The sequence below is a fragment of the Triturus cristatus genome, chromosome 11 (assembly GCF_964204655.1).
Source record: "Triturus cristatus chromosome 11, aTriCri1.1, whole genome shotgun sequence".
NCBI classification, from domain to species: domain Eukaryota; kingdom Metazoa; phylum Chordata; class Amphibia; order Caudata; family Salamandridae; genus Triturus; species Triturus cristatus.
In genome coordinates this window covers 1,051,844,744-1,051,868,720 of record NC_140594.1, presented here as the reverse complement: position 1 = coordinate 1,051,868,720, position 23,977 = coordinate 1,051,844,744, and the positions used below count along the sequence as shown (strand labels likewise).

Here is a 23,977-nt window from a genome sequence, read left to right as displayed (position 1 = left end):
CTGCCTTAAGAGCGGACGCCTTCCTACCCGCCGGACGCCGTGGTGCGCCATTCCTGACTCCGCGGATCCCGTGACTATACTGAGGAGCTCCGAACGCGGACGCTTTCCTTCCCGCCTTGGAGTGAGTATGGTGCCTTGAGGGCGGACGCTTTCCTACCCGCCTCAAGGTCGAAGATACGAGACCACGCCGTGACAGGTAACAAGTATCTCGTCACCCTGAATTATTACACTTATTCTCGCAGGGAATCATTTCCGAACCGCTGTCTGTGATATTAACAGGCAGGCGGATTACGTACAGAAATACTATTGTTTATGACTTGTATCCTAAGCAAGGGGGTGAACACAGTACCAAGGAAGGTACATCTACTCCTACCTAAACCTGTGAGTACCGGAAGGGTTAAGCGTGGGGGGGGTTCGTATAGTGCAATACCGCTAACACTGATAGATGAACCAACCTCTGTCATTTGTCATTTGTGCAGGACGTTGTTAGGAGGTGCCTATACTGCTGCATTCCCCTGCTCGAGAGCAAGACCCTCAGCACTACCACCTTAGTGCTTTCACTTCCCTGTTCTCGTGGGTGCTCTTTCCCAAAGTTGTGTCCATTACGCTGTGGGGAAGTGTGTCCTGGAGAATAGGGGGGCCTTTCTGCTTGAAGTCGTCCCCGCTGGCTGCTGAGTAAGGTTAGTGGCTTGTTCTTCTCTATCTTGTGCCACTGACATCCCCGACAGATTGTCAAGCCCAAGTTAGACGACTAGCCTGGACGATGGACACCAATGTGATTTTATCTTCCCTACTGGATAGCCTCACAGCTCTCCAGCAGGAGGTTCAGACCTCCCGATTTGAAAATCAGGACTTAAGAAGGGAAATGGGTACCCTACGCAGAGAGGTGGCGGGATTGTCCCGAAAGGGTACAGGTGCGGGCTCATATATCAGAGAAGCCACTTTACCACCTCCAGGACACACGGCATCTCCCCCTGATACTGCCAACCCCCTAGTAGGTGGGTTCTTTTCCGTCCCTCCAGTCCCTGCCATGGCTTCTGACCCTGCCCCTATGGTTCATGTCATTCAAAACACAGGTATCCCTCTGGCACCACCCGAGCGTTTCTACGGAGACCCAAAGAAATTCGAGACATTTCTAAACCAATGCAGACTCCATTTCTTATGCAAGCCCGTAGTCTTCCAGACCGATGCAGCAAAAAACGCGTTTATGATGTCTTATATGGGGGGAAACGCTGCCAGTTGGACCATACCTCTGATGGAGAGAAATGACCCCATGCTGCATGCCTTTCCTGACTTTTGTACCGCCATGAGGAAATTGTTTGACCGAAAGTCGCACATGCTAACTCTGGACCGGGAACTACTAACCATTCGTCAAGGATCTCAAGACCTGCTGACCTACATAACCACCTTTAACCGGTTAGTGGTAGAAACCGACTGGCTCCAGGAGAAAAGAACATCATTGTTTTACCAAGGGTTGAGAGGGGAGTTGAAAGACGTCCTCTCTCAAGTGGTGCAGTTGCCGCAAACCTGTGAGGAACTGATAGATCTTACAGTGCAATTAGACCATCGCCTGTTGGACAGAAAGGGAGACAAGGGCAGAGGAGAAGCTCGAGGATGGTACCCCAAACCTAAACAAACCATAGACGAACACCCCAAGACAATGGATGGAACAGAGCCCATGCAACTCGGGGGTATCCGAGGTCCCCTCACCACGGAAGAAAAGGAAAAACGTCATAAAATGAAGCTGTGCCTATATTGCGGGAAAGGAGGGCATTTCATTAGGGAATGCAGAGCCAGAGCCCAACTCCCAGAACGTGGGGTCACCACACGGACACAAGCAGTGGTGGGAACCCAAGAAGCGGTGGAAAACTGAGTAGCCCGAACCAGAAAGAGATCGATGGGTCGGGCGGTCAACATACACAGGTCTCTAATGTCATTGCCAACACGCTACAACCGGCGGTGGCTCATTTATGTATAGGAGTGGAGTTGTGGGTGACTCAAAACAAACCCCTGGACACAGCAGCACTGTTGGATTCGGGTGCTATCGGGAATTATATGGACCTGGGTTATGCATCCACCATCGGTGTTCAGAGTGAAAATAAGATAAAACCTGAGTATGTGAACGCGGTGGATGGATCTGCTTTAACCTCAGGACCCGTCACCTCACATACACTTCCGTTATTAATGAGAGTCAACACAGAGCACTATGAGCATATACAATTCGATCTCATCGATGCACCACAATTTAGACTCATCCTTGGCATGCCGTGGCTTACGCTCCACGATCCTGTTATTAGCTGGGCGACACGTACAGTGACTTTGACCTCCCATTATTGCCAACAGACGTGCTATCAACAGACAACACCTTCCATAAAGCCCATGGACACGCAAGCCAGTCTCTTGGCGGTTGCATGTGCACAAGAAAACCGCAGCAGTAACAGCATCTTACCTGAAGAGTACGAAGAGTACAGATCTCTATTCGATAAACAAAAAGCAACGCGGCTTCCTCCGCATCGTGAGTACGATTGCTGTATCGAATTAACACCTGGAGCCAACATCCCCTGCAGTAGGGTTTACGCTTTGACGGAAACCGAGACCTTGTACCTAAAGAATTATATTGAAGAAAACCTGGCTTCCGGATTTATCGCTCCCTCCTCGTCACCGGCGTCGTCCCCTCTTTTCTTCATACCGAAGAAAGATTGTGACGAGCTCCGACCCTGCATTGACTATCGAGCGATAAACAGCATCACCGTAAAAAATAGGTATCCCCTACCATTGATACCCGTTCTTCTGGACCAACTTAAAGGAGCCCGTTACTTCACGAAATTAGACCTCAGAGGAGCATATCATCTGGTACGGGTCAAAAGCGGGGATGAGTGGAAGACCGCATTCCGGACTAAATTCGGACTTTTTGAGTACCGAGTGATGCCCTTTGGGCTATGCAACGCCCCGGCGGCATTCCAATACTTCATGGATGAGGTACTAAGGGGGTTGCTTGACACTACCTGCGTAGTGTATATAGACGACATCCTCATCTATTCTTCCTGTCCCCGAGAACATGTCAAGCACGTCAAAGAGGTCCTAAGTAGACTCCAACAACATAATCTATATGCAAAACTGGAGAAGTGTCTCTTCAATGTCCAGGAGGTAGCATTTTTGGGATACATAATCACCGCTCAGGGATTTCAGATGGAAACCGGAAAGATCGAGGCCATCACTCATTGGAAAACCCCGCAACATGTGAAATCCATCCAGAGTTTCTTAGGTTTCGCAAACTATTATAGGAGGTTTATCAAGGACTTTTCAAAGATAATACATCCCATCTCCTCTCTATTAAGAAAAGGCGTACCGTTTGTGTGGGGAGAAGAAGCGGAAAGTGCCTTCCAGTTGTTAAAATCCAAATTTACACGAGCTCCCATCCTTCGACACCCGGACACCCACCTCCCTTTTATAGTGGAAACAGATGCCTCACAGTACGCCTTGGGAGGAGTACTGCCACAAAGACATCCAACAACAGGACAAATACACCCCGTGGCATACTTCTCCAAGAAACTTGCACCCAGTGAAATAAATTACTCAGTAACTGATAAAGAACTGCTGGCCATAAAAAGGGCATGCGAAGAATGGAGACACTATCTTATGGGAGCCCAACATACCGTTGAAATTTACACGGATCATCGCAATCTCCTATTTCTAAAAACTGCTAAGGCCCTTACACCGCGCCAATTACGATGGACCCTTTTCTTCGCAGAATACGACTTCGTAATCAAGTACCGCCCGGGACCCCAGAATGGGAAAGCTGATGCACTCTCCCGAAGTCTGACCACAGAAGAGGAACCGCCGACAGACAGTCCGTTTATTCTTGAAGAAACGGTGTTTCATGACAAATCCATAGCTCTCATAACCTCACGAGACTTCGTGGCAGAAGTCAAGACCGCCACAGAAGGGATGGACGTGCAAACCTGACTAGATGAGGACCCAGACCATAGAACCTTGGAGAATGGGTTGGCATACCATTTCCAAGCATTGTACGTGCCCCTCCCTGACCTGCAAGCCCAAGTCCTGAGATGGGCCCACGATTCTTTCTTAGGAGGGCACTTGGGGATTCACAAAACGACGGCCTGCGTCGAACGTTCGTTCTGGTGGCCATCAGTGAAAGAAGACGTCCGGAACTACGTGACAAGTTGTAGTGTATGTGCACAAGGGAAAGCTAAACACTCCAAACCCACAGGACTACTCAGGCCAATACCTATCCCTCCTAGACCTTGGCATACAGTGTCCATGGATTTTATAGTAGAGATGCCCCCCTATCAGGAATACACAACAATCCTGGTAATAGTGGATCACTTAACGAAAATGGGTCACTTTATACCAGTGAAAGGGCTTCCCTCGTCCTCAGAACTAGCCCAGCTAGTCTTACAACACGTTGTGAGAGCCCACGGAATACCCAGTGTTTTTATTACGGACCGGGGAACACAGTTCACCTCCCACTTCTGGAAGGCCTTATGCAAGACAATGGGGATCGACGCTCGCCTATCATCCAGCTACCACCCACAAACGGATGGAAAAACCGAAAGGCTGAACCAGACGTTGGAGCAGTACCTACGATGCTTTGCTATCCAGAACACCACGGATTGGGTCACGTTGTTGTGGATGGCAGAGTTCGTCTATAATAACGCGGACCATGCTACCTTGGGATGCTCCCCCTTCTTTTGTCTAAACGGACACCATCCTAACATGCTCCCTTTTGAGTGGCCAGTAGACACTAAACTTCCAAGCATACAGGAGCATCATGCTCATCTTAGGGCGGTCCTATTGGATGCAAAACAACACCTGCTGACAGCCCAGACAGCACAAAAAAGGTACGCTGATGAGAAAAGAACCAAAGAACCCGATTATCAGGTGGGAGACAAAGTATGGCTAGCCACAAAACATTTACACCTCAAGGGGCGGGAAAATTGAAACCCAGGTACATCGGTCCCTACAGTATCGAGAGAATTATCAACCCCGTCACCATGAAGCTGACATTACCCCCGGCATGGCGCATACACCCTGTATTCCACGTATCCCTGCTCCAACCATGTCCAGCGTACATGAGATTACCTGATCGGCCCCTTCCCATAGATGTAGAAGGTCAGGAGGAATATGAGGTCCAGCAACTGTTAGATTCCAGACTGGTTAGGGGAAAGGTTCAGTACTTAGTTGAATGGAAAGGGTATGGAGTGGAAGATAGAACCTGGGAACCATTGCAAAATCTCCACTGCCCCGAACTCTTGGACCTCTTTCATAAGAACAATCCGGGGAAGCCCGGCCAACCGCCGAGACGACGGTCCTTACGGGGGGCTCTGTGACGGTCATCGGCTGTAGCGGGCATGGGCCTGGCCGCACACACCCCCGCAAGCCCTCAGGCAGCTGTGGGAGACGAGGTAGGCAGTCCGAGAACCGAAGGGACTACAACTCCCAGGAGGCAACGGGGCAGGACTTACGTAAACTCAGCTCACGAGGGGGAACGGCCTACCCTATATAAGCACCGCCTCAGTGAGGAAACGGTGCTTGACAATCATTCATGGAAGCCAACGGCGAGGGAACATTTCCAGTCCCCCTCGCGTATTCTAAATCCTGAAATCCCGTCAAGCTGGAAACTCTCGGACGCTTGCCTTCCAGCTTGGAGTTTCCGTCCCTTTAAACCTGCCGGGCGCCCTCGCGCGCCATCCCTGACCCAGAGGAACCCGAGACCACATATTGGAGCTCCGAGGGCGGACGCTTTCCTTCCCGCCTCGGAGTAAGTCTTCTGCCTTAAGAGCGGACGCCTTCCTACACGCCGGACGCCGTGGTGCGCCATTCCTGACTCCGCGGATCCCGTGACTATACTGAGGAGCTCCGAGCGCGGACGCTTTCCTTCCCGCCTTGGAGTGAGTATGGTGCCTTGAGGGCGGACGCTTTCCTACCCGCCTCAAGGTCGAAGATACGAGACCACGCCGTGACAGGTAACAAGTATCTCGTCACCCTGAATTATTACACTTATTCTCGCAGGGAATCATTTCCGAACCGCTGTCTGTGATATTAACAGGCAGACGGATTACGTACAGAAATACTATTGTTTATGACTTGTATCCTAAGCAAGGGGGTGAACACAGTACCAAGGAAGGTACATCTACTCCTACCTAAACCTGTGAGTACCGGAAGGGTTAAGCGTGGGGGCGGTTCGTATAGTGCAATACCGCTAACACTGATAGATGAACCAACCTCTGTCATTTGTCATTTGTGCAGGACGTTGTTAGGAGGTTCCTATACTGCTGCATTCCCCTGCTCGAGAGCAAGACCCTCAGCACTACCACCTTAGTGCTTTCACTTCCCTGTTCTCGTGGGTGCTCTTTCCCAAAGTTGTGTCCATTACGCTGTGGGGAAGTGTGTCCTGGAGAATAGGGGGGCCTTTCTGCTTGAAGTCGTCCCCGCTGGCTGCTGAGTAAGGTTAGTGGCTTGTTCTTCTCTATCTTGTGCCACTGACATCCCCGACAGGCAGGCATTGAAAAGTCTACAAAATAACCAAACTATCACTATCAAGCCAGCCGATAAAGGCGGGGCGGTGGTAGTGATGGATACCATCGATTACGACACTGAAGTGGCTAGGCTTTTGGGGAACCGCTGCAATTACAGACCTTTGGCGCGGGACCCCACCAATGAACTGCAGGCGACCATCATCCAATTGGTGACGGAGGCAAAAGAAAAGAAATGGGTAACATACAGGGAAGCCGAATTTCTGATTAACATGAAACCGAGAATGCCGGCGTTCTACATTGTACCCAAAATCCATAAGAAACAACAGCCTCCCCCGGGACGTCCAATAGTCTCTGGCATTCAATCACTATTAGAACCACTATCACAGTTTGCAGACTTCTTTTTAAGGGAATGTGTCATCACCCAACCCTCATACGTCCAGGACACCACGGACGTTTTGAGAATATTGGAGAATGTTTCATACAATCCTGCAAACCAATTCCTTGTCACTATAGACATAGAGTCGTTGTACACCAGTATCCCTCAGGAGGCGACGCTGGTGGCAGCAGCGCGTGCCCTGAGGGATTCTGAATGGTTCTATGACTGTCCACAAACCTTTGTCCTACAATGCATAGAGATCGCATTGACCCAAAATTTATTCTCATGCAAGGATCAGATATACCTCCAGGTGTCTGGGACTTCGATGGGGGCTACTTTTGCCCCCAGTCTGGCCTGCATTTATGTAGGCCAGTTTGAAGCGTACCACATCCATTCTGACACCAATCTCTTCCAGAGGAACATTGTCCTCTGGAAGAGATATATAGACGATGTACTGTGCATATGGGAAGGTACGGAAGAGAGACTAAGGGACTTTCTAACTTGGCTGAATGGTCTAGATAGCTGTTTAAAGTTCACCTGGGCGATGAGCAAAACATCTGCAGTATATCTGGACCTTGATATTCAGGCTGAAGATAACAAGCTCGTGACCAGGGTGCATCACAAATCAACTGATAAAAACTCCCTGCTGCATTATAGATCATACCACCCTAGAGCTCTCCGCGACAACTTGCCTGTCGGACAGTTCTTAAGATATCGCCGCAACTGTTCCACCTTACAAGAATATTCTGAACAATCCAATGTATTGGCCACCAAGTTAGAAAACCGAGCATATCCCAAAAAGGTCATAAGACAGGCAAAAAAACGAGCCTATAACACGCCCCGGGCGGCCCTGTTGGAAAAAACCTCTAAGGAAAAAGGTGAATGCATTCCAGTGGTCACCACCTTTGGGCCACTCTCCACCAAAATCAGGCAGATTATCCGCAGACATTGGCATTTGCTAAGTACCACCAACATGCAAATGCCTCCACCCCGTTTCGCATTTAAACGATCGGCGAACATCCGAGATCGGCTGGTTCATACCAGACCCAAATTAGGTCCACGTGAGACCAACATCCCTCCGGGGCATTACCCGTGTGGTAATTGCTCTGTGTGTGCATTTACATCACCTACTAAAAGCGTCACCCTTGTAAATAAAAAAATCTGGTTTCTAAATAAATTTAGCAACTGTAACACGTCTTATGTCATCTATAGACTAACATGCCCCTGTGAGCTTCACTATATCGGCCTTACCACCAGGAAGGTAAAAACAAGGATACAAGAACACCTTAGCACGCTACGCGCAGGTAAATTGAGCACTAAATTGGTGCAACATTTTCAGACCCATAAACATACCCCCCAAGATTTGCGCTGGGTAGTGTTGGAAAAGGTTACAGGCGATCAGTTCAACATGGAATCCAGATTGAACAGTAGGGAAGCACGTTGGATTTACCAGGAGGGTGTGGATCAAAATGGATTGAACGACTTTATTGAATGGAATAAGGTGAACACATGAATCGCTCAGTCCTTTGCTTACACTATTACAGGTTCATCAGCATTTAGTTTATTACAGATCGCAGACAGCAAAAAGTTGGGAACTATACATCTTACAGGTCCAAACATTCAGTAATGAGTTAACCCAAAGAGTGCATTTTAACTTGTCCCAATTCTCACTGCCATCATTTGAGAACATGAGAGTTTAGGTATCACCTCTCACTGTTGTAGAAGGGACTGTACACGGCAATGTATTTCCATCAACCACTTGGTCATTTTCCAACAGAAAACCAAAAACAACAAATTACAACGCATTTGAAGGGGTATTTATGGAAAGACCTTGGTGCGGGCTTTGAATGTTACAAATGGGTCGATTTACCTCCAAATTCGACATTATCCACCAGTTGGGTGTAGAAAACATATGCAGTAGTAAACCTTTGCTAGTTAACGGGGGGTGGCACAGTAAGGAACCCACCACTCCAACATGGCAGCCTCTTTTTCACTACGTGAATTCCCTGATGAGACCGGGACCTTTGCAGTCAGGTCACGTGGTGAACGTGATGACGTTCTTAAACCGCGAAACACAACAGCCGCGTTGTTGCTGGGCTGAGTAAACGCCAGTTACAGACGCTTCTACGGTGAGTCTCGATTCATGTTATTTGATTTGGGGCACTCGGTATTAAGAGACAGGAACTTGGGCCACCTCAGTTGGAGCGGGAGGCTAGGTTTTAACGCGAATGGGTTATGTAGGAACTTTACAAAGGGCATGTCATTGCAAGGGGACATAGCTTACCCAACCGGATGCCAAGCATGAGGAAGATTTAAGGAAGGACACAGATGTTGGGTAGATACCTAATAGAACTGAGTCACATGAGTATTAATTATCGATGACACCACCAGGGGTAGGCATCTGATACTGGCAGTCTCACAATCGTTATTATATATTACAGACTCACGATTGGAGTTGAATAGCGGAAGCCTTGATTGCGTACACACAGCCACAAGGACTCAAGGGTAAAGGTATGCCCATGGTGGGCAATATCCCGGTAAATATGATATGGTGTGATTCGGAATGCAATACATAGGGTATCAGTCCCGTGGTAAACCGGTTGCCAACCAAGTCTGTCCTGTGTTGTTTTGTTTATTTATTTTTTGTCTCCAACAGAATTGCTTTTAATTGACAAACAGAGGTGCAGGGTGAAATGAAAAGACCCCACGCCCTGAAGAAGTTGCCGTGAGTTTACCCAGAAGGCAATGAAACATGTCGGCATTTTAATATGAGCAATCACGCAGCCTAGAATAAAAAACGCAAGCCAGTGTGATCTAGCTCAAATTTGTATATCATTATGGGGTTTAATATGGTGCACATATTATAGCACAGTTCTTTTTTCTTTAATTACACACCCTAGCACTTGTACAGTCAATTATTGTTTTTCCTACACATATCTTTTGCTTTTGGAGTGTTGGTAGCTGATGATGAGATCTTGAGGTAGCAGGCGAGTACCATCCTGCTTAACCCTCCTTGGTGTTGCTACCGTGAGGCACCAACACTCCCTCTCACTCTTTTTTCATCACTTTTGGGTGTTGGAGACATAAGTTTTTAGACTTATTGACAGTTATCCGGCCTTACCTCGTATGCAAAATATTTGTCTTTTCTTTTCTTCTCCTAAGTGAGCCACACCAACGAGTAGCATAGATGATACAATCACTTGCTTCAAAGATTGTCTAAAAATGTAAGACAACTGTTACGGATACATGAATCACTCGCTCACATTGTGAACAGGTCTGATTCCCACACGACAAGTAGGTAGTTGCTTTTCAAAATTCCCGCTCTCTGGAAGCGCGTCCCGCGCTGCGGGGCGCGAGGAGCCGCTTTAACTGATGCTGGCGCTGCCGTGCGCCGTCACCGGCGTGCGTCTGTGGCTTAGGATGCCGGGTGATGTAGTTCGAAAAGCCGTTCCCCTCACGGCTGAAAAGGTCCTGCACACACTAGACCCCTAACAGGGTCTGATTCCCACACGACAAGTAGGTAGTTGCTTTTCAAAATTCCCGCTCTCTGGAAGCAATTGTATTCAAAGCTTTTCTTTATCATTCATCTGATGCAGCTGACAGAGCTCTGCACTCTCGCGATGTGCGCAGATGCCTGAAATTCTATCTAAACAGGACTAAAGAATTCAGAAAGCCTGATCAATTGCTGGTAACATTCTCTGATCAATGAAAGTGGTATGTATTATCAAAACAAGGAACATCCAGAGAGCCATCCCTACTGTCACCCAAAAAAGTGTGATGACCGTTTGCAAGGACATCTACGTCGCCATCTACAAGATGTATGGCAGCTTCAGCAGCTTTTTGTGGGTGAATACCCCTTGTGGAAATCTGCCATGTAGCTATATGGAGACGTTCATAGCTTTACTCAGCACTACTTCTTTGGTGCAGTAGATCAAGTAGTAGACCATTCAATTAAGGTGATCCTTTCTCCCACCTTCTATACTGTTAATTTGATTATTTGTCGTGATGCTTGCTCTTCCGATTCAAACATAAATTGTGAATCTATGAAATATCCAATGCTGGAGACATATTTTTTTACTCACCTGTAACTACAGTTCTCCGGCGTTAGCAACTTTCATAGATTCACAGATTCTCCCTACATGCTACTTCAGTTATTTTCTCTTTTCACACATGTGCCGGAAATCTAAGGTGGGATGGCCTCTGGGAATGGTAGCGTTCAGGGCACTCTCATCTCATTGGTTGGACTGGTTATTTTTCAATGAGGTGACTATGCTACTAAAGTGAGATTGTTGTAAGGCATTTTTAGGCTGTTTCCATTCCATACTGTTCCTGTAAATTTACTGCGGGACTCAAACTTGATGGGGGGGGGGGGGGATTCAAACATATGAATCTATGAAAGGTACCATGTTGGAGGACTCTATTTACAGATAAGTAACGTTTTATTACAGAAATGCTTTGAAGTTTTGTTTGATGTATGATACAATGTGAAATTATAATGGATATGCTGAATATGAAACTATCAAATGTCAGTGTTAAATAATCTTATTCTAAATTGTTTAACGTAAGGAATTAACCGTTTTTTGAAGTGATATTGATTTTTTTTATTTTTTTTTAAATCGGGCAGTAATCTTTTTTACTGTTAGAACTGCATGAATCAAGGCACTGATGAGGCACATTACCAAGTGATCCACAAATGCACATCACCCATTGCAGAGCTGACGTTGGGTCAGGTTGCGCCCTGGGCAAAACTAAACTTTGCGACCCCTCTTTAAATATGTTCTTCTCAGCTACATATCACCCTATTAACCTACTCACGTCATTGACGTTTTGAGGCACGGGCGAAGTGGGCTGTTGCCAAAGGCCCCACCTTCCAAGGGCCCCCCTGAGAAGGTGAACTGTTTGACGTCGGTCTCTTCTAGTTCTCTGTCCCAACCGCTCGCCCTCTCACTGCCTCTCTTTACGTCTGACTTTACCTCTCTCTGCACAGAGCTATCCTAAGGATTTTGGAGCACGGAACTAGAAATATTTGTACTGTTTTTGTGTGATCCCATTTCGGAAATGTTAAGACATTCTGAATTGTTTGGCATTATGTAGACTTGAAATAGCGGGAAAGGTGTGCCTGTTGTACTTTGTAACATTGATAGTTTAGCTTCCTTGATCTCCTCCGTCCGTGTTCGTTTTTGTAGGCATCGTAATACATTCGCTGTACAAACCCAAACCTATGTGCTTTAACAGCGCTTTGGAGCGGAAGCAAATCAACCTGTTAATCGTTTTAATAAATTCATAAATAATTCGTGCCTGTTTTCTGGTGGGTGAGGGGAACAGATACCGCCAATGGTCTTGTCACCTATCGTGATAGAAAGTTGGGTTCAACGTGTGACAACGATAATAGCACAGACATGTAGTGAGGTGTACGGCAGAGTGCGGGTTGTGAAACACTGAAAACTTCCAGAGGATACAAAGTGCCAATCGGGCAATCACTGGCTTTCTGGCAGGTGCTTGCAGCCGATTGGCTGATAACTCCTTCACACTGGAGCACCTGATACTTCAAATCCGCCTGTCGGGGAGGCCCTGCCGAGAGAGCAGTAGATGCTGGCTGGGCACTGAGGGGGGAAGGTTCAGGGCCGGGCCTCTGCAGCGAGCGGCTGAGCCGAGAGGAGCCGCCCGGCGTGGGAGCTGGCCCTCGGCGTTCGAGTGCACTGACGGCACTGGTGAGTGGAACTCCTGGCGGGTAGGACCGCGCCTTGTGTGCACTGAGGTTTCGTGTTTCATGTATGGACCTGGACACCAGCTACAGCAGTGCCTGCGCAGACCATGAGGCTGCTCCAAACGTTCATGTGTGCAGGAAAGAGTGGGTTCAGGCCGGGCTTTCATTTAACGGGGTGCATTTTGGGGCTTTTAGGAAAGTTCACCTATCTGGACTACCGTCCCTCGTTGCGGGAGTTTGTACAAATAACATTGGCCCGTAATAGAGTGCTCCCAACGACGTGGGTGTGTCAGTCGACGATGCTGTTGTTTCCTATTTGTACTAGGATTGCTTTATACATTTAATATTCGTTAATTTGTCTACTCACCGTATGCCGCTTTTCTAAATTGATATTTTATCGCTACAGAGCTCTTTTAGGCGAGTGGATGGAAACGCATATAAAGCGATGATTTCAACGATCTTTGATTGTATGGCAGGTCAAAGCTTCGACAGTTTGATGAAAACAGTACTTACTGTTTAGAGAAAGTTATCGAATATTGGTAATTTTGTACCCGTAGGTTGTTTTATCTGAAGCCTGACGGTGGGTATGTGTACTGCTGGGTTTTACTTGGCCAGTTCCTACTGCTGCAAAGAGTGACTCTTTAAAAAAAAAAGTTTCCTCATCTGTCACGCTTCAACTTTTCAAATACGGGAGTTATTTCATTTCGTTGCATGCATAATAGTTTACTTTTATGGGACTCACTAGGAAACTGCCAACACTCCGAGTGACGTGGTTTGCCTTTTACCAGTCGCCAGTTCGTTTTGCAATTCTATTTTTCATTTGTCTCGCTCGCGTTGAATTTTTTCAGCGACTCTTTCTTTTATTATACAGCGTAAAATAACACGTCTCCGGCGACTTCGGGAAATGCTCCTGTGTCAGTGTTCTGCCGTGTCCCTTATTACACGGTGCTAGTTTTTTTGCCAGAACGCTACTCCTTTCTTAGGCCACCTAACTGGTTCAGCAGGTATAAGGCGAGTCTTTAAGAGCTCGGAGTTGCACTTCAGCGCAGACTATTCAGCCCTTCCCTGGAATGGTCATCGGCCGGCTGGAAACAAGAACGCTCTGTGCTGATGTTTAATGTTCCAGCGAAATGAGTCCTATGGTGAGATGTTGAGCGACGCCCTCTAAAGCAAACTTTTAGCTATTTCGTTATTGCCAATTTTCGGCACTGGTTGTCTTGGTAAATATTTTAGATGGTTTAAACATACCTTATGGGGATAGATATTTTATTAGGTTTTCGGTGTGAGATTAAATACCCGTGAAACTAGCCACACGAACCATCCTACAGATGTGCAACACATAATTTGAGGCGTTCTTGCACATGAAGTCTACTCGGCGTGATATTGAGTGGGAGAGGCGGTGGCTATAGGAGTTTAGTGGCATAGATATCCATTTTTTTTCGTCCTGAAAACTACACGGCTTGTCCCATTAATTCCCTGCAGTTTCCCCCTTTTGTGTCGGTTGTCTTTGAATGAACGGAGTGTTTGAGTTAGTCATATTATGTGACTGACTCTGTTCCAGCTCTTCCGGTCTCTGGGAAGCACATGTGTCGGAGCACAAACATCACCATGGGAAAGCCCAAATCCGTTTGAGCGCCTTTAAACAGCGTCCTGAGGTACCTCAACAGCCGTGACCGGGGACGTAACTAGACCTGACTCAGGGCCGGTTGCGAGTCAAGCACTTAAATGTGGGCAGAAATATCTTAGCCATTCGGAAGGAAAAAACGTGTCCAGCTATGTAGTTGAAAAATTGGACAAACTCAATTGGCTTATGATTAAAATATTCGAGTCCATTGTTACCCCTAGATTCCACAGTTGCGCTCAGTTATTTGATGGCACGCCTGATTGCTGAGCCCATATTGTTGAGTGGTGTTTGATCCATTTGCCTCAAATGCATATTTCAGTTTGACTTTTTTTTTTCTTTGCTGTGGTTGGAGGTCATTCTTAATTTGACCACTTGAGGGAATGTCCATTTAAGTAAGCGTCAACGTCAGATGGCCTTTCAAACGTACATTTGATGTGTGTACTATCTGAGTAACAGTTCAGATTGCAGGAAGAGAATAGGTCCGATAGAGACAACTCTGCTCCAGTTCGCACCCTGCAGTTTGATTTTGCCAAATCTCTCTAGATGCTTGTGATGAGCGGTTTAAAAGGCAAGGTAGAGTTAACAATATGTACATGATTGTCTTCCAATGTAGATATGCGTCTTAAAGCAGATCTTTCTTTTTGACTAAAACAGTATGTTATTGGCCAGATGTTGGAAGGATCTTTTTGGTTCAAAGCATGTTTTATTTAGGGAGGGTTTTATGTAAGGCATTTCGATTTTCTTTTGGGAATATACCTGTATTCAAGGTGTTAACAGTTCAGCTCTATTGGCTAGTTATTCAAGGTGACCCGGGTCTGCTGTTGATTATGCTGGCCCAAAAGCGTTTGCAGCATTGGCGAGATCTTCTTTGGTCAAGAGGCTAAAGGTGATTAACTGAAGTTTTTCTTTTCTGTTATCCAAACTGAGCTGTGCTACTGGTATTGTGGTTGAGCAGTGGCAAGGCAAGTTTTGAGACAAACTGGTGAGCGTGAAGTACTTAAGGTGTGCCTTGCAAACAGCAAGGGTCAGTGGTGGTGAGGCCTTTTGATGTGTTGCCAAGAAACCAAGATGTTTTAAGGTTCTACCAGACAAGTATTACGGTTGACTGGCCCTTTTTCCTCTACAAGACCCTCAACTGCTCTATTCTGATTTTCCTATGCCATATTAAGAGCTCCTGGCCACTGTCATCTCTTAAGGCTGTAGCTCAGCTCTCCAGGACATAACGCAAGTCTCCCTGAAAAAGGCAGACATCAGGTCCTGTGGTTCGTTAACTTTATCCACCAACCATCAGATTTACAAGCGTCAACTAAACATGCACAGAATGAAAGAAAAGCTATATTAATTGTGGAAAACATAATCTTGCCTGAACATAATGTTGAAGTGGGAATGTCCCCTCTAAGGTGTACAGTCACGTTGCCCTGTCTTGTGTCAGACCGTGAGTATCCGGTATCCCAGTTTTTAATTTTTGGCACTAGCCATACACTAATCTAGTGTATGCGCAGAGGCCCATGCTTTCCCTTGACGTGACTGAGGTCCGGAACCTATCCTGTGACCTGGAGAGGCCCACCTAGCATGTCATTTGGCTGACTGGACTACTGACCCCGTCGCAGGTTTAGTATGTAGATCGGTTGTGCAGCATAGTGTTTAGTGAATCCTTAGCCATCACCAAATCTTTTTATTTGCACTGGAGTATCCGCCCCACTGGTGTAAATTTCTGCTTCAATGCACTAACCTAATCCTTCAGCTAACATCTCAAATGTGTTACGCATGTTTATGGTATGTGCTTGTGTAGTGCGTGCAATATGCACAAGTGTGCCAATTTAATGGAAGCCTGTAGGTTCCAATTTGAAAGTTCTCTAGCCTACTCCTTTTCACAAGATAGAGATATTGTTGTCCCAGACAGTGGAGGTGTTTTGTGACATTACATCTCCTGCCTTCTGCTTCAGGTGACAATGAAGTGGTGAGGAAGGAAACAAGACTGCTTTAGAAATTAATCTAAGCCATTTTGCTGAGAGGAGCTGCTGATTACCCTTTCTGTAGCACTGCCATTTGGAAGATGATACGAGTGAAGGGTGGGATTTAAGCCTGTCGTTTAGGGTGGAATGGAAAATATCTTTTAGGTGAGGCCAGCTTTTTGCATTTTCCCTGGTCACTGTTCAGTGTGGCTGCTGATCAGCCAGTTATAGAAAGCTCACGCCTTTGTTCCTCTGTTGTGGGTACTTGAGGCTGGAGAGTACCCTGCTATGATGAACATTACTCGACTGAGGCTGCGCCTGGAGAACAGACTAAAAAGACACTTAAAAGAACTACCCAAACCTCAATATGAGATTGCATACCAAAAATTCAAATCCCCAGCCTGTTTTGACTGTATAGAAGTGAGCTTCTGACCTCCTTATTGTTCCAGTTCTAAGTTCTTTTACCAAGGAAGGGAGTGCTCCATAGAACCAAGAGCTGGTGCCTGACAGCCAGCTTGCCAGATAAGAGGGGATACCACCTGAAGTCTTGCTATGCTGGAATAGCTATATCTGACTTGAATCACCTGAAAACCTGCCCTCTGAGATGGGGAAAGATACTGCCAACCCTACAGGAGTGTGACTGTCGGAAACAGCAAGACCCTGGTGCTGAGGGTCAACCAGGAGAAGGGAGACTGCAAAGAGTGACTGGCAAGACTGAAAGAATGGGCTGAATCTCTTCAAAATTGTGGTGTGAGGTGGGAATCCCGGATCAGTGGCTAACCTTGGTGCAATAAGAACGATAACAATCACTGCTGACCACGCCATCAAAGTAAAAAATCTTCGCACATGATAGTTGTCGCTATTGTATGTATTTAGTTTTTGTACCGCGCAGCTATCGCCCTACGGGTATCTTGGCGCTAGGACTGTGATGGGAAACAGTGCTTTTAAACCAACCAGAAAGTGCAACTACCGAGACAGAAAGGTGAGAAATCAATGAGTGGAGCCAGGCAGGCGATAGAGAAGTTAGAAGGCCATAGGCCTCTCCCTAGGGAAGAGCCAGGTTTTCAGATTTCGCCTAAACTCCATCAGGGAGTTAGCCTGTCTGATATTCAGAGGGAGTTCATTCCAATAACGTGGAGCCACTGTACTGAAGGCCCTACCTCCCATTCTGGCCTTCTTGATCCTGCCAGTGTTTAACAAAAAGGCATTCGAGGACCGAAGAGTCCTCTGAGGTTTGTACCAAGAAATCTTCTCCTGTAGGGAGATTGGGCCAGTGCCATGTGCTGCTTTATAGACAATGCACAGGGACTTAAATTTGACCCTTTCCCTCATAGGAAGCCAGTGAAGCTCTTGGAGCGCCAACGTGGTTGAGGAGCCCCGATTCCTAGTCAGTGCCAGTTTGGCTGCCATAGACTGGACCCTCTGCAATCTCTGAAAGATGTAAAGAGGGGCTCCTAAATACAGAGAATTGCAGTAGTCCAGCCTACTCAAGATGATGCTGCGAACCACTAGAGGTCTTTTCTCCACCGGCAGAAAGGGTAGAATCTGCCGTAGGGCTTTCATAAGGGCAAAACACACCCCCACAGTTTTTTTAACTTGTGAGGCCATTTGCAGATCATTATCAAACATGACCCCCAGATTCCGCACCGTAGTCAGGAACAATGGGCTCCATTTCTGGGGCCAGTCGTAGGTCAAAAGGCATATCCCTTACTTTCGCTGGAGAGCAGTAAATCACCTCAGTCTTAGCTCTGTTAAATTGCAGGGAGTTAGCCCTGAGCCAGTCCGCAGTCTGACTCATGCATTTATGGAATTCATCCATAGTTATGGCATCCCTTCCCTCTAGTGAGAACACCAGTTGGGTATCATCCGCGTAGTTGACGATGTCAACCCCTTGCGCCTTAATGATGGAAATTAGTGGCTGCAAATAGATATTGAAGAGAATGGGGCTGATGGCGGATCCCTGGGGGACCCCATGTTCCACCATGGTTTTGCTAGAGGTAAAAGGGGGCAGAGAAACCATTTGTTGTCTCCCTGTGAGATAAGAACGTATCCATCTCAGGGCACAGCCCGTAACTCCCAGATGCTCCAATCTGTTCAGCAGGATTTGATGGTTTACCGTATCAAATGCGGCTGACATGTCTAAAAGGGCCATTACCGATGGCAGGCCTCTGTCAGCCCGCATACGGAGGTTATCCAACACTGTGACCAGAGCTGTCTCTGTACCATGACTTGGCCTAAAGCCAAACTGGCTCTTATCCAGGAGATGGAACTCCTCCAGATATCCAGAGAGAGAACGGCTCACTATCTTTTCAAGAATTTTTATTGGAAAAGGTAGCAAGGAGATGGGCCTAAAACTAGTTGGATCTTCAGGATCCAAGGATGGTTTTTTTGGTAGTGGAGTAACCACAGCCAGCTTCCAGGTTTCAGGCACCATCCCTTCCTCCAAGGATTGGCAGCATATCTGCCATAGCCGAGGGAGTAAAGCCGAAGCCTGATCTTTCCAAATCCTATTAGGTATAGGGTCCAATGGGGACCCTGACCTCACACTCTGTGCACATTTATTAAATAACTCAGTAGTAAGTGGTATAAAGTGCTCCAGTGGGGATACTCCTACTTGCTCTTCCATGGGCGACTGTCCAATAACATTTGACGGAGAGGTGTCACACATAGTAAGCCCCCCAACAATCTTAGCGATTTTCTCCTCAAAATGAGAGGCAATTTTATCGCATAGCGTCTGTGAAGTAAAGACCTTTGCCAGTCACCACTGCAGCATTTACAAAGTGCTTTTTTTGGCTGTTAGCAGGCAGCTGTGTCCCTGTCTGCTTGGCAGCCCATCTGCTGCTCAACACCAGGTGACCCCCCGAAGTGGGTCGATACCTGCTGTGGCCCCCACCAATGCCAGAATGTGCATTTGATGAAGGACTTCAGGCTACTGCTCTGGCTGCCCAACCTGCTGCAGACTACCCAGATCGAGTGTGGCTTCTGCCACCACCACATTTCATCCTAGAGGTGGGAGAGACAGGAGATGTGTGCTGTCGAAAGAACATGGAGACCTGCGTTGTGGTGAGCCTGTGTATTCAGGGGACTGTATTGAACGGATTGCAAGCATTTTGAAACTGGGATATCTTCGCCTGAGACTTGATTCATGTTCACACCACTCTAACCTAACGGAGACCTGCCTCGACTCACAAAAGGAGGCAATCCCTGAAAATGGGAAAGGGAGGGCGTTATCCCAAGGTGCAGCAGCCCAAGTGCCATTGTATGTTGTTGTACCTGCTACAATTACCTATGCTGGTACTCCATTGTAAGTGTGTATATTAAAGTGCTCTTATCTAAGCCAAATCACTGTGCTGGGCAAACAGATATTGTGCTGCTGACTGAGTTCTGGGTTTGTGAACCCCCATTACATCTCCCTGGGAAGCCTATGAATGCTCTCCCTCGCTACCACTAAAATTCCAAGTGCTGAATGGGATCTACTTGGCCCAGTTTGTAAAGCCACAGTAGGATAGATGCCTGTACATCGGGGGCAAAGCTCCCCTGCCCCCAAGGCTGAAGCTCAGTAGCCCAGGATTGCTTCACGGCCTCAACAGGGTTTGAAACGTCCTCTAATGAAAAGGATGTATATTCAACCGACTAACTGGGTCCCTCCTAAAAAATATATACACACACCACTATTCACTTGATACAAATTTTTTATGAGCAGATAGGAATGGTGCAAGATTCTTGGCACTAAAGGCATTAAAGCAAAGCAGTGAATACAAGGTGATTTTGAATAAACTGCTCTAAAAACCACTTCACTCATTCTGGATAGTTGCCTTTACTCCAGAACACATGGCGTAACTGTTACTCTTTAAGAGTTAATGTACATCTATAGTGTCAAGCATTTTTAATTTTTTTAGTCCTTCTTGGTGGTTTCAATATTTGATACTTACTTTTCAGGTCTGGTTTTGACAGCGCAGGGGCGTAACACAGGCCCCCCGCAGCCCCCGCGGTGCGGGGGGCCCCCACATCACAATACTCTGGCCCAAGAGCTCGGATTAGATCTGGAGTGGGGGCCCCTCCGTGTACGTGGCAGGGGGGCACCCTCAACTTTCATTACGCCACTGTGACAGTGCAACTGTTGTCAGTTTGCATGATCAACAGAAAGCGTTTGTGTACAACGGGAGTGTTCTGCCCATGTTTTTTTTTACCTTCAATAAAGCACTTTATTGGGCAAAAGTTGTGTGCTGCTGCCAAGAAAGACTGCTTGTTGTACTCCTGTTGGTTCCTGAGTGGTGTTCCCTTACCTAACATTCCTGCCCCATTAAAATATAATGACCTGGCAACGTGCAAGAGTAAGGCCCCTCAATCATGATGTGATTGTAATGGCTTAGATTATTGCTTCGTGTGCTAGCAGTAGTATGACTGGTAGAATAAATGAATAGAGCTTGCCAATAAAGGCTTTTCCCTCCTTTAAAATGGCTGCTGGGTCCAGTGTGATGGCAGTGGCGTCTGAGCCTGCTTGGTTTTCTTCCCCACTTGTAATTGTGACATGCAGAAAACACTCCCACCATTTCTGACCCTCCAACAGATGCAGTGGTTGGTGCAGTCTTGGCCTATGGCCCCATGGCCCCAAAAGCCTTTTGCTAATCCCTCCTCCTGCACCAACCCATAGCCTCAGTTACTCCCCAACTGCACCAGCTCCCACACAAGCTTCTCTCCTCTCCCGCACCATCCCCAAGAACCTCAACTCGCTCTCCCTTCCAGTAGCGGAAGCTCGAGCCAAGTCTTCCTATGGCTTCTGCCGCCCACTACCCATTGTAATTCACCAAGCCCTCTGTCCTTTAATCTACAGTCTAAAATTGTACAACATGAAACCAGGATACCTGGCATCAGTTTACCTGCTTGCCAAAATAGTGTTACCTTATTTCACTGTGCCTCTTCTTCTTTTATCATCACATTTGTGACTACCTTAAAAATAAAATCACTTCAGGATGTCTTCTACAATAATCTTAAATGTTGTTTCATGTGTTAATAAAACCCTTTCAGTGTTCACATTATAGCTTACTTGTGTCCTAGTTTATTAATAGCATCTTCATTCAAGGCTTGAATGTTTCTAGGCTTGTTTTCTTACAAACTCATGTAACGCAGCACAGCAACCAAACTAGCACAGAATGTTAGTAAATCTGCCCCTGAAACTTCTGATAATTGTAATTGAATGCAGCAATTCATTCTAGTGATTTAACGTGAAACACTTTAACATTAAAGAAATATATACTTTTTGAAGTCTTTAGCACATTTTTACATGACGATTTACAAACCATGCAAAGGCTCGAATTGTGTTATGGTGCTTAGAAACAAGCAATATTGTTTGATTAGCTGTGTTTTGGCTCTCCCTAATTTTTCGCTTGCCCGTCTGTGTATTTCCCCAAAAATACATTCTCCTGTTGCTGCAGGGGGCATAGGAAGAAGTGAAAACACAAAGGCTCGTTAACTGATCAATGGTCTTTGAAGACCTGTTAAATACTTTGAATGAGTGAGTTGTAAGCCACAGGCCAGCCCACCACCAATGGAAAACTGTCTGTCCTTGAAGCTGAACAGCCCTGGACTACGGACGACTTCGGGTGGGGCTAAAGCCCTTTCAGCCCAATGGGTGTTGCGCACCTTGAGGGGAGTTGAATGTGTTGAAAACTTAATAAAAATGTTTATAAAAAAAAGACTGAGCTGTCACGAGGTCAACATTTGAAGAAGTCTGTTCAGAAATTGAGCTATTATACTTAATGCTGGTTGAAATGAACGCCAAACCTCCGAAAACTGTGGCTTGCTTTTTTATACGTTCATTCATTATAATACAACCAGTTTAAAAGTACATCACCTGTTTAAAGCACCTAAAAACATTAACTATGGTATCAAGCGTAATATAAAAAACACAGTTAGCGACGCAAGCTGTTTGTATTGTTGTGGGATAAGTAGAAAAGTCATACTTTTCACTTTGACTATTGGAATGAAACCTGTAATTTAGGCCTAACTGTTATAGATTTGTTTCAGATCACTTGAGTCAACTGGACTAATGTATTTGAGCACAATGATTTGTAAAACGAAAGTCCGGACGGGAAAAGGCCAGTCCCTTGGACATGGGGTCTAACTAGACAGATTCCTAAATAGTTAATGCATCTAGTTGCCTATAATGTAGCTGCTCAGCTCGAAGTTCTTACGGTTGAGTTGTGATGTCACAATTCCTGTTGCATAGATCTTTTTGGCAACATATTCTTAGCACACTTTAGGTAATTATAGTAAATGTAGAATCACTGTACATTTTTCTACACATTTTGAACTAGTTTTATTAGTTTAAAAAAAAATCTGACTTTTATTAAATGTGTGCAGCTGATATTCAACTCCATTTTGGTATGTTTAGATTCCCACTAGAATTTCGCATGTTAATCTTCATGTTTACAAAAAACGTTCCATCTCGTGTGCAAGAGGACCTCATAAAGGGTTTGAGGGGAAGAAGGTGGTTGTGCCATGTATTATAAGGAATAAAGTATCCCCTGCCATACATTATAAAGATCTTGCAAAGCCCTTCATATTGCATGGCCATATCAATGAACTCTGCCTTTAGCCTCATTCCTGTATATCGTCACTAATCGAGCAAGTTATCCCATACATTGTCACGGTATGTATGTCAAGTTAAACATAGTAAATCTCTATTTAGCTACTTATTCCTACCTTCTTGATATTGTAGGAATCTATATTCTGTAGTACTTTTTTTTAGGATATTTTAAACCCTATGCTATAGATATAAACAATAGTTCCTAACCTCCATACTAGAAACCTTGGCACCCACTTTATACTCTGAGATTTACCTGCATTATTAAACCAGATATTCTAACCCAGGAAGCTGGAAAAACGTAACTTGACCCAGGCTTTCTAACTAGGCATATATAGGCTCTCATTTTGAACTGAGTTGGGAAATACAACTGACAGAACTGAGGCAGTAATACCATCATATGGAGACCATTGGGCCATATCGACATCTCAGTCTGATAATTTGGGCAATAACCAGTAGATGCTTCTGCTGGCAATAGTCGAAGCCTTTTGTGGCAGCACAGTTATCAGAACCACTTTTCAAAGTACGTCCAGTATTACAGCTGCATCTCTTGGTAATATCGGAGATAATTTCATAATGGCGCACTGCAGAAAGAATGTCTGCTAACTCTTATTACCAGACATTTTCCACTATGCACACTGGACTCGCTGTAGTCCTAGCTTCAGAGTTACACGATTATTCCATGCAGGAGCGACACTTCATTTCTAGGCTTTGACGTTCACAAGTCCTATCCATGCACTCTGCCATCTTCTTTAACATCACGTGTGGCAATTGGACTAAAATCTACACACAATCATTTGGGAAAGGTAAGCTCTGGCTGAAAACGTTTGATATTCGTTGCATGGAGCCTACATATAACTGCACCCTGACTCTACCCGAGATTTTCCATGGGTTTCTACCCTGACACACAGGCGTTCAGCTTCTATCATGACACACAGCCCTTTTCCCTGAATGAAGCCCTGGACTCCTAATCCTTGAAAACAACCTGTAACTGGCACTAGACTACCACCGGATACAACAAAGATTACATTCCTACATGATACACAACAGTCACTAGACTCCCACGCAGTACACACAACAGTCTTGGGACTGTTGCACAGACACAAAGCAAAGAACCTGGAGTGCCACTGAATCTCAACAAGGGCTTTAGCTTCCTACCGGATAAACAACATAGGACCTGGACTCCCAATCTAACCACACCAAGGCTCCGGACTTCCGCCCTGCTATTT

The 23,977-nt window shown here is 46.1% G+C and overlaps 2 protein-coding genes across 9 annotated transcripts in view; one reads left to right on the top strand and one right to left on the bottom strand.

The window, feature by feature from the left end:
- MCF2L2 (MCF.2 cell line derived transforming sequence-like 2) overlaps positions 1-23,977 on the bottom strand; it is a 2,345,299-nt gene that overhangs the window by 1,096,688 nt on the left and 1,224,634 nt on the right. The window lies entirely within an intron of this gene.
- B3GNT5 (UDP-GlcNAc:betaGal beta-1,3-N-acetylglucosaminyltransferase 5) overlaps positions 12,409-23,977 on the top strand; it is a 118,267-nt gene continuing 106,698 nt past the window's right edge. The window contains exon 1 of one of the 2 annotated variants that reach the window (XM_085635355.1): positions 12,409-12,587. The gene's annotated coding sequence lies outside the window, so the exon portion shown is untranslated. Of the gene's footprint in view, positions 12,588-13,630; positions 13,726-23,977 lie in introns of those variants that run through there. The other variant, XM_085635357.1, reaches the window with a different exon arrangement.